Source organism: Rhamphochromis sp. 'chilingali', assembly GCF_963969265.1.
Source record: "Rhamphochromis sp. 'chilingali' genome assembly, chromosome: 7".
NCBI classification, from domain to species: Eukaryota; Metazoa; Chordata; class Actinopteri; order Cichliformes; family Cichlidae; genus Rhamphochromis; species Rhamphochromis sp. 'chilingali'.
The window spans coordinates 12,703,931-12,713,331 of record NC_137934.1 but is presented as its reverse complement, the minus strand read 5'-3'; the positions used below and the strand labels follow the sequence as shown (position 1 = coordinate 12,713,331).

Below are 9,401 nucleotides of genomic sequence, written 5' to 3'. Positions count from 1 at the left end.
TTGGTCTGAGCCCAAGAAAGCGTCATCACAGTTCAGATGATCTCTCTGCGATCCTAACCGCTGACACAGAGGAAAGGCGCATCACTGCAAAACATCGGATACACAGCCGCAGCTCCCATATCAGATTCCTTAAATTGTTGGTGCTATTGAAATGCAGCCAGATGGAAATGATACAGCTGGTCCTTTGTCATGTTGTGATCGAGAAGGATTTACACAGAATTTCTGATTTATTTTCAGGGTGTGAACATCCAGCGAGCACTGACGTTTATACTTAATAGTTCTCCTACTGACAGCTTTTTATCCTCGTGGGTCTATCAAACCGACACAGTAAAAATTTACTTGACCAAATCTTAATCTGAAGCTGTAGGCTGAATAGTATAAATATAGAAATCTGCGCTATAAGGCGCGTTCGTTGACTTGTCAGCACCTGTGTCACTGGCAAGTCAGCAGGTGCTTGCCCCGAGTGTTCCCCACAAAACTAGACCAGCACTATTCTCCCACCAAATGCCCTGACCTGCAGCAAAAGTTCAGCTGTCTTCCGCCCTCAAGGCAGTTAAGGTCAGACAAGAAAGCCACAACTGGCAAAGTAATCACTATAAAGAGAAGACGGAGCTGGGCCTAGAAGGAGGCAGGCACAAGAGAAGAGGACCGGGTGGCTCCTTAGACAAACGGGGTCATTAGCACTTTCAGAAGGAGTCCCATCAGGGGGTCGGGACTTTGGGAGATTGATCTCAGTGAGAGTGTCTGAAGCCATGAAATGTGGGGGCAAAGGCAAACCATGGGGAAGGCCACAAACGGTACAACGATCACAGGGCTGCAAGCGGAGCTTCGCTTTAAAAAGGGGTCAGGTGGCTTTTTCATCTCTGCTGAAGGCGTTTGGAAAAAGTGACGTGATGCACAAAGGACAGGCGCTGAGTTGATTGACAGACACCAGAAGACTGGGGGGTTAGCGCTACTTTGCATCCACCCATACAACCTAAACAAAAGGACAACAAAGCAGAAATAACAAGAGAAAATAGGGCAGCCGCAGTAGTCAGAGTTCTCCCCGTGATAGGAGGATGAGAAATTGGACACATTAAGTGATGGATGCTAAACTGTCAGTTCTAATAGGCAGCAAGGCAGGAGCACCGTACTGCTGCTTCAGGAGTCCGGGAGATAACAGTCCAATGATCAACACAAGGGAGCCAATTAAAAACCAGACTTTGGCAGCCAACTGCATTACACAGACCCTCATGTGACTTTGGAAACACATCAGAATCCACAGAGAGGGCTTTTTATTTTGTTTTTATTTTCTGCAAAAACCTACCCAGCATTTTTCAGTCTTCACACTACAGGCTGTTATCGATCCACGGTCTCCTGTTAAATCACTGGACCTCCGCTACACATATTTCTAACAGACTGGCTGCAGGAGAGTCCCATTTCACCCCCTTGGTATGGTCGAAAAGAGATGAGTGCTGACATCATTCCCTTCTCTGATAAGATGGAGAGCCAAATGACAAGGTCACTGAGGTGGAGGAGGTGAGGCTGCAGTCTATTCTGAAGATAACACGTTTCAGTGAAGGTTTCTTTACACCGTTGCCTGCAGAGATCAAACACGAGCTGCCTTTTTTCACTCCGCGACTGAATTTGTCTCAGTTCTCAGTGTTAGGCTGTTTTTCTATCACTAATTGGAGAAATGATTCACAGATGCAGGATGCAGGAGATAGCTTGAGCTGACGAAGGTCACTGATATGAAGTTCTTAGGTTTTTTTACATGCTTTGAAACTGTTTTTAAAGCACTTTGTCTTATCTTAATTAAAAAACAAAAACAAAAACTGAGACATCTGCCAGGTGTCTGTATGTGAGCGGCAAACATGTTGGCAAAAGAGATCAGTTCTAAATGCAGTGAAGTTATTTTAGTGTGGGAACTTCGACGCTGAAAGATCAGCTACGCTGGAAGCAACTAATTATATGTTGTGCAATCAATCAGCAGCCAATCAAAGGAGCAGCACACGAATAGCTTGCGATTGCGACTCCATTAAAAAAAGCAAATATCGCTCATAAACGTGTAACAATTAAACACTTGCATCTTCAATAACCTACGAGAGGACACCACACATGTAAAACACTTCAGATATAATGCAAAACATATGGATGGGCCCTCAAAGAGAAAAGTGCTCATTGAACCCTCGCAAGCTGGTTGTCTGTAAAAATGATTGCACTAAATTGCGATGTCTCCGCATACTAAAATACATTAGCAGACTTGGTGACAGAGATAGTGAGTGCAGAGTGTCAAAGATGTTCGAGGATGTCCATCCGCCTCTGCGTCGTAACTGCTGGGGAAGGCGAGGCAGTCTGGAAATAGCACTTCCCAACAAGCCTTTGGTGTCGCCTCATTTTACACTCATATGACCCGCGGTTCCACCTGACTGACATTCACAGAGTCTTTATATACTCTATCTGAAAACAAATAAAAATATATTGAGGAAGTTGCGGGTTTGCGGTCTTTAAAATAAGGTGTCAGACTCAGTCATCCTTGTCTTCTAGCAGAGGCGATTCCCCGCATTACTGCGGTTTGTCAGCCGGGAAAAAGCAGCCAGTTCATCTATCACCATTAATCCCCAACGGGCTTCCGCTGTCATCCCGTAACATCTGTCAGGCACCAATGCCAAAGAATGATAACATGTCACATCTGCAACACAACATTAACAATAACTCGAACTCATCTGCTTGAAGAGCATATATGAAAACACATGTCTGTCAGCCTCGTGTTCACGAGTTGGGATCAGCTGAGCCAAAATTCTGGTTCAGTGAGTGTTTCCTGTAGCCAAACTAAAAATACATGCAGGTTTCTTAAAAATTAAGAATTGAGAGGAGCGACGCGCGTGGAGGAGGGGGGCAAGATTCAAACGGTCAACAGGCCGCTGTCAGTCAACACATTTGTCAGGAAATATTTTCTGCCCTTACATCTTCATCTGGTGTTTTGAGTTACGAGCGTCTGGTACAGTGGAAATACAAACAGCTCGCATGCTCACGCTGGAATCCGAGCAAAGATTCAACAGGTCATTGCACCATAAAAATGCCTTTCAGTCATCAGTCATAAAGATCAAAGATTTGCAGAGCATGATGTTTGGTAAACAATGCATGCAAATATGTCTAGCAGACCCTTTCCGTTGCTGTTGGGTTAGTCTGAACTGAGTTAAAACCTTCCACTTCAGCTAAATAAAAACTCGTGACGGAGACTCCTTGTTAAGCACCTTCTACATCTGTTCAAAGTATTCAGACAAGCTTTTAATCACATAGTGTATATTGATCTTAGTCTGGTTAGGATTTTAGAATTGTGGTCTGTGGGTGGCGGGAATCTTCTCACCATGCTCTATTTTAGGCTTAGTCAGAGACAGTGTGCAGACAGAATCATTTTTCCAGTTGGGGGAATGTTAGGCTGCCCGTGTGAATTCCTTTCCCCTAGTTTGGGGGATTGACCCCCCGCCCCTTTGCCCCACAAATCTTCAGGTCTGCAACTCCTTTACTGCTGCAGTCCAAGATGGCCGTCACGGCTGGTTAGAAGAAACTAAAGGGCAAAAGGGAAGCCCTCGTTCTCTCAGTCACGTTCATGTGTGATTCCTTAAGCAGTGATTTGCCACCAGTGGGATGCCTGTTTGCCACATCACCCACTTTTCTTCTCATAGATGTTTTCTTCTTCTTCTTCTTTTTTCAGGCAATAACTAGAGTTCTTCTTTTTTAAGGTTTTTAAAACTGTACATGATATATACTCCAAAAACAACTCTGCTGGCTTTCTTCTATTGACTTTGCACCAAATCCGCATAGGCTGGATTGCAATACTGTAAGTGATACCAAAGAAAAACAGCAAAGACAAACACACACAGTCAAATAAATTAAATTGGTTTAACTTTTTTTCAAAAATAATCTCCGCTTTGCTTTGTTATCTCCTGCCTCCCCCATGCCATTGTTGACATATACATTTATCAAGTCTAGATCGTCTGCTTTTGCCTTTAACTCTCTCATTCCCTCTCAGTGTAACTCCTCCGATCCCGCCCACTCACGCCTACTCATTCTATTACTATGTCGCCTCTCTCTGTCCCTCACCGCCTGGTACAGTCAAGAGGATGAAATCACTCTATCGGTGAGTGGCGCCTCCACTGTCACTGGCATCAGACAGCTCCAGAGAAGGCCGTAATTAAACAACTCAAGCTCTGGTAATTACCCTACAGTGGCCCTAATTACCCCATTCTCAGGGTGATTACAGCCTACAGGAGGAGGGGACCAACTACAAAAAGCCCTCCCTGTCTGCATGATGGGGGGTAGGGACGATGGCAGCGGGGAAACCGTGGGGCTTTAATGCAATGTCACTGTGGAAATGGAGGAAAGTGCATTTAGACAAAGGTGCTATATTGGTGTTGACGAAAAAAGCTGTGGTTCACCCTGGAGAACAGGTAGCACTAAAAGAAGCCACAGAATCCTTGAGGGAGAACAGCAGGCTAAAGGTGTTTGTCAGAATAAAGGCTTTGTGCCCCAAAGATTACAACAGCAACAAAGACCACAACAAGATGGAAAGCTGTTCCCATTGATGTACCACCTTGAAACTTTGCCAAAAGGTTACAGTCTATCGCGTCCATCAGTGTTCGGGAGTGTATCTTACACAGATCAGCGCATCTCTTCTCTGTCTCAGCAATTTTAGTATAAAAATGGCTATGCTGTTCTAAGCAAATCGCTCTCTTCCCTCTCGCCTCCATCAGTGAGGAGGTGCTGACTGGGGGAGGGATCGATGCTCCGCTCCAACAGACAATGGTGTGTCGATTCAGCACCTGGGCAAAGGGACAAGGTAAAAGGGGAAAAAGAAAGTGACATTTCAACAAACTCTGAAGAACTTGTGAAATAATTTGTGAAGGTGAGTCATCTTGTTGCTTATAGGACCCACGGGACCATCGCGTACTTGCCCTGTCCTTCGATGGAAGAATGCAGTAAAGTGAGCCCCATTGGGATACGTGCTGCAGCACTGAGACAAAGGTATCCAACGCTTATTAGGTGGATGATTAACTATGGATATGACATTAAAGAGGATTTCTGGTGCTTACTGTAACCAATTTCAAAAACCTATATACACTGACAAACATGCTGTATGATTAAAACGCTAAAACTATATAGAACTTGACTAATAATTCTGACCATCAACTAAATGTACTAGTACTAAACTAACTCTTTGTTTTCTTTGTATTGTATTTGCACAGTAAAGTTAATTATTTCACACTATTCCATTGATCTTTAGGTGGCAGTAAGACATTAAGATTTCCACAAAAAGTACCAATGAAGGTTTCAAACTGCAACCATGTCCAAAGAGCCTTTATAATGGATGAGGACCACGTCTGTGACCAGTCAGTTGTCATCATCAAAGCAACTCTGGAGCATCAAGACGCTGATAAAATGGCAAGAACATGAAATCAGTCTGCTGTCTGTTAGCAGTTGAATGGGGTCAAGCTGGTGATTACAGGCAATCTGTTTGTGATAATACAGCAATTAACTGTGGTGAATTGTAAAAATTGCGAAATCAGTTGCTGTCAACATAGAAAGAAATTCACATTAACTATTTGCATTCAGAGTCCAGCCAGAAACTCAGATTTAAAACAGAAATTCAGAATCCACGAGTATTGATGTTGTTGCTGCAGGACAGCAAAAATAACTGCTAAATGACACAGCCACTCAGCAGCCTTGCGTTTACAGACTAGAACCAAGATACAACCATTTGCTAACAAGCTGAGTTAAGTTCTCTATTGCAAAGAGACACAGTGGAAATGAGTAGTGCTCATTGCCACAGATCAGCTCAGATTGACTGCAAAGTACTGGCAACCTGAATGCATTTATAAACTAGATGGGATTATTGGCAAACTTTTACCAGTCTGTTCGAGACCGATTGCACGCTGTCAAAATGGAACCACAAGACAAGTTAACTCCCACAAGTAGACCTGAGCAATTGTTCGGAAATTCAAAGTGGTCTGTAACTACAAACCCCGAATGCTGAAAACGAAGTTTTATAGGTTAGCATTTCCTTTATCCATTTCTCTTCCTTTTTGGCCATAGTTTGAAACCATGCGTATATGTATGTATGTGTGTATGTTGGAATGAATGTCTGTTGGTATGTCTGATTATGTGTCTGTATGTTTATATATGCATTTATTGTGAAGAAGCAACAGCTGATGACTGAGGCAAAAAGCGTGGAGAGTTTTTCAGAGCTGTACTGAAAATACAATTAAAATAGTTTGAGGGACGGGTGGTAAAACATACAGTGATTCAGTAATTTATTTATGGAGAAGTGGAGGCATTATGGTGGACCATTTAAAACCTATGGTACCAACCCAATGAGATCGTCATTGTAAACTTTTTGTTTCCTAAATGCACAGACTTGAACAGCTATAAAAGCCAAAAAGTCACATATATGTATTAGCACTGGGATTTAGCATTACTTGACATCACTTGTGAAAAGACTTCATAGTATTAAAGGGGAAAAAACATGTATGTATTATAATAACCTGCAGACAAATATCAAAAATTGTCGTTAAACGGCATTGAACAGGATGCAAGAACATGGCCGGCACCTTGCAGCCATTTGTAACCACAATTGGGATTAGTTTCGCCAATGCAACAGAACAACGTCATTAGCATGCATTTGGCATTATTTATACGTGTGCTGGAGGATCAGAGTGGGACATCTGCTATGTGTTGAGTGAGTGAGAAGGGCCATTTGAGTGAGCGTGCTGAGGACCCCGATTGATGTCGCACACAGCAAAAAGTCCCTGCGGTCCCATTAGCAGCTACAGTCGGCATTACTGTCACAGCCGTCAGCCGTGATGGAGGGCAGTTCCGCCGCTACAGCCATCGGTAACCTGTCCTGTCTAAGAAACGACACATGGGGACAAATGAATCGGATGCTGCGCTTCCCAAATGAACGCGGGTTGAAACCAGACACACACTGTGCTTTAATGCAGCCCTGAGCTCTTGTGAAAAATCTACCATTTCCAGCAGTGCGCATTTGGCATTCATCAAAATCGATATCACCTTTCAGGCTCATTGTTCCCACTGTGGCCTGTTCTCAGTCATAACAATTCACTTGGGCTTAATAAAAGACGAATTCTGTTGGATTACTTGAAAATATTTGCACAACAACACAATGCGATTTGAAACGTATGTGCATCGGGCTCAGCTGGTTGTTTTCCTACAACGATCCAGATGCAAGATTTCATTACTTCCTTTTCTCTCCTGGGTGAGTAATGATATTGGGCTTATCCACAGGTGCAACCAGGATACTATATGAATCACCACACAAGTGGTGATTCACATTTGTGCTTCCTGAAAAATAGTATACTGTCCTAACTACCAAAAAAAAAAAAAACTTGTGCAAAGGAAAGATAGGTCAGTGCCGAACATTCCCAACTGGCAATTCCCATTGCCTCTGGCATGACTGAATAACCCACAAAACCCTAAGGACCATGCCATATGTCATACTAGTGCTCTTAAATTTGAATCAAATGTCTCTGGCTGTTTTAATAGCTCTGTGATTGAGTACAGAAGACACCTCTGTAAAACAAAAGGCTTTTTGTACCCAAATAGTGAGCCTCTTGCCCACAAAGAACTAGCTTCATTCACAACAGCTCCTCTCTGATGTGCTCGTAGAAAAAATGATTTACACTTTCACTATAATTACTCTGATCCCGCCTGCCCCTTAAGGCTACATCTCACAATGGAGCTGTTTGCAGTTAGCTGAGAGGGGATTTTACTTGACATAATTGCGATGAATATGTAACTCAACCAAGACAAACAAGCACAGATATTAAGAATTCCACACTAATTGAATTAATGCATGACAAGATGTATCACATGCTCAGACATGTTATCTAACAGAAGCTCCTGTTATAGAGAATCAACAGACAAGACTATGGAAGTGTCAGTGCTCGTGCGAACATCTGTGTCCTGTCTGCATCTGAACATCTGTGGTTTTTGTACAACAAGCATATAAATAAATATACTTTAGAATCACTAACAGGGGACACGAATAACATTAATTATCTCATTAGAATAGCACCCATTAAGGGGAAGATATATTAGACAGAAAGAAAACAGCCAGTTCTTGAAGTTGCTACACTGGGAGCAGGAAAACTGGACGACCATAAGGATCTGAGAAATTCTCATTGTCTAATTGTGATGGTTTAACAACTAAGTTATATCATTTACAAATGCAAAGTCTTGACATGGCTACTACATACCAAAAGTGGTAGAAAGAAAAATAACCTAAGACAGCATCATGAGTTTGATGATGCTCACTGGGAGTGAAGGGGGACCGGCAGACAAGCTGGTGAAAGCTTTACGCTGGCTATGACACAAAAGTATCTCTGATTGGATGCATAGCTACAGGTAAGGGTACACATGGTGTCTTCTCTCCACTGTTGAAATTGCCTAGGATAGATATGTGAATGTTATAATTGTACAATAGCCACATGAATCACATTTTCTTTTCCTTGTATCATGACACTCTTGCAGGTGTCATTTTGACATATAAAACCTACCTTAGAATTGTTGCAGACCAAAATCACCCTTTTCATGACAAGAGCACTTTCTGAAGGCCTATTAAAGCAGGATAATAGACCTCACTATGTTGAAAAATGTTTAAAGAACTGGTTTGAGGAAGGTACAAAGAGTTCAACATCCTAGATCTCACTTGCGTAAACTATCTGAAGGATGAGCTGAGAAACCACCGGATCAACTAACAGATTTTAACGCACATGTCTTGGTGCCTGCTACCACCAAACCTCTTCAGAAGTCTACACTTCCTACTCATGTTAAGCAGGTGGTTCTCATATCGGTGTGCTTTCAGCATGCAAAGCTTTTTGTGTTGTAAATATACTGTATATACATGTATGGATGCACAGGCATGTGTACATCTAAAGTAAATACTCACTATCTGACACAGATGAAACATAATTTAATCAGAGGGATTGTCCTGACTTCAGGCAACTTCAAAGTGGATGAAGGAATTTCAGTTAAAAAGGGGCTGATGATAATCTGAACTCCACAGGATTTACTAGAGAAGTACAAAAGGCCACTGAAGTCATGCCATTCACACTCCTTGCATTTTTTTTTTAGCTAAAACTGCATGCCTTGTCCTGCATGCTTGCTCGAGCTTTCCAGTATTAATTATATTTGAAATATTGGAGTATATGTCCAACAAGGGCACAAAGACTTTCTCATTAGAATTAAAATAACTTCACCCCTATAGTATAGCGCAACTAAACACAATTTACAGTGTCATTAATGTTCATCTTTCACCGACTCAGTTGTAGATGTTAAATAAGATGTTTCTAATAATTTGCCCCCTTCATGTAAGTAAATGTGAAACACCTAAGATTGCGAAC

At 42.3% G+C, this 9,401-nt stretch overlaps 1 long non-coding RNA gene across 1 annotated transcript; it reads left to right on the top strand.

Annotated features, from left to right (window-relative positions):
* The first annotated feature begins 638 nt into the window (after positions 1-638).
* On the top strand, positions 639-5,009 carry LOC308400024. Its single transcript, XR_013972299.1, has 3 exons — positions 639-1,518; positions 4,737-4,822; positions 4,912-5,009. It is a non-coding gene; the product is annotated as an uncharacterized lncRNA (long non-coding RNA).
* The last annotated feature ends 4,392 nt before the right edge of the window (positions 5,010-9,401 follow it).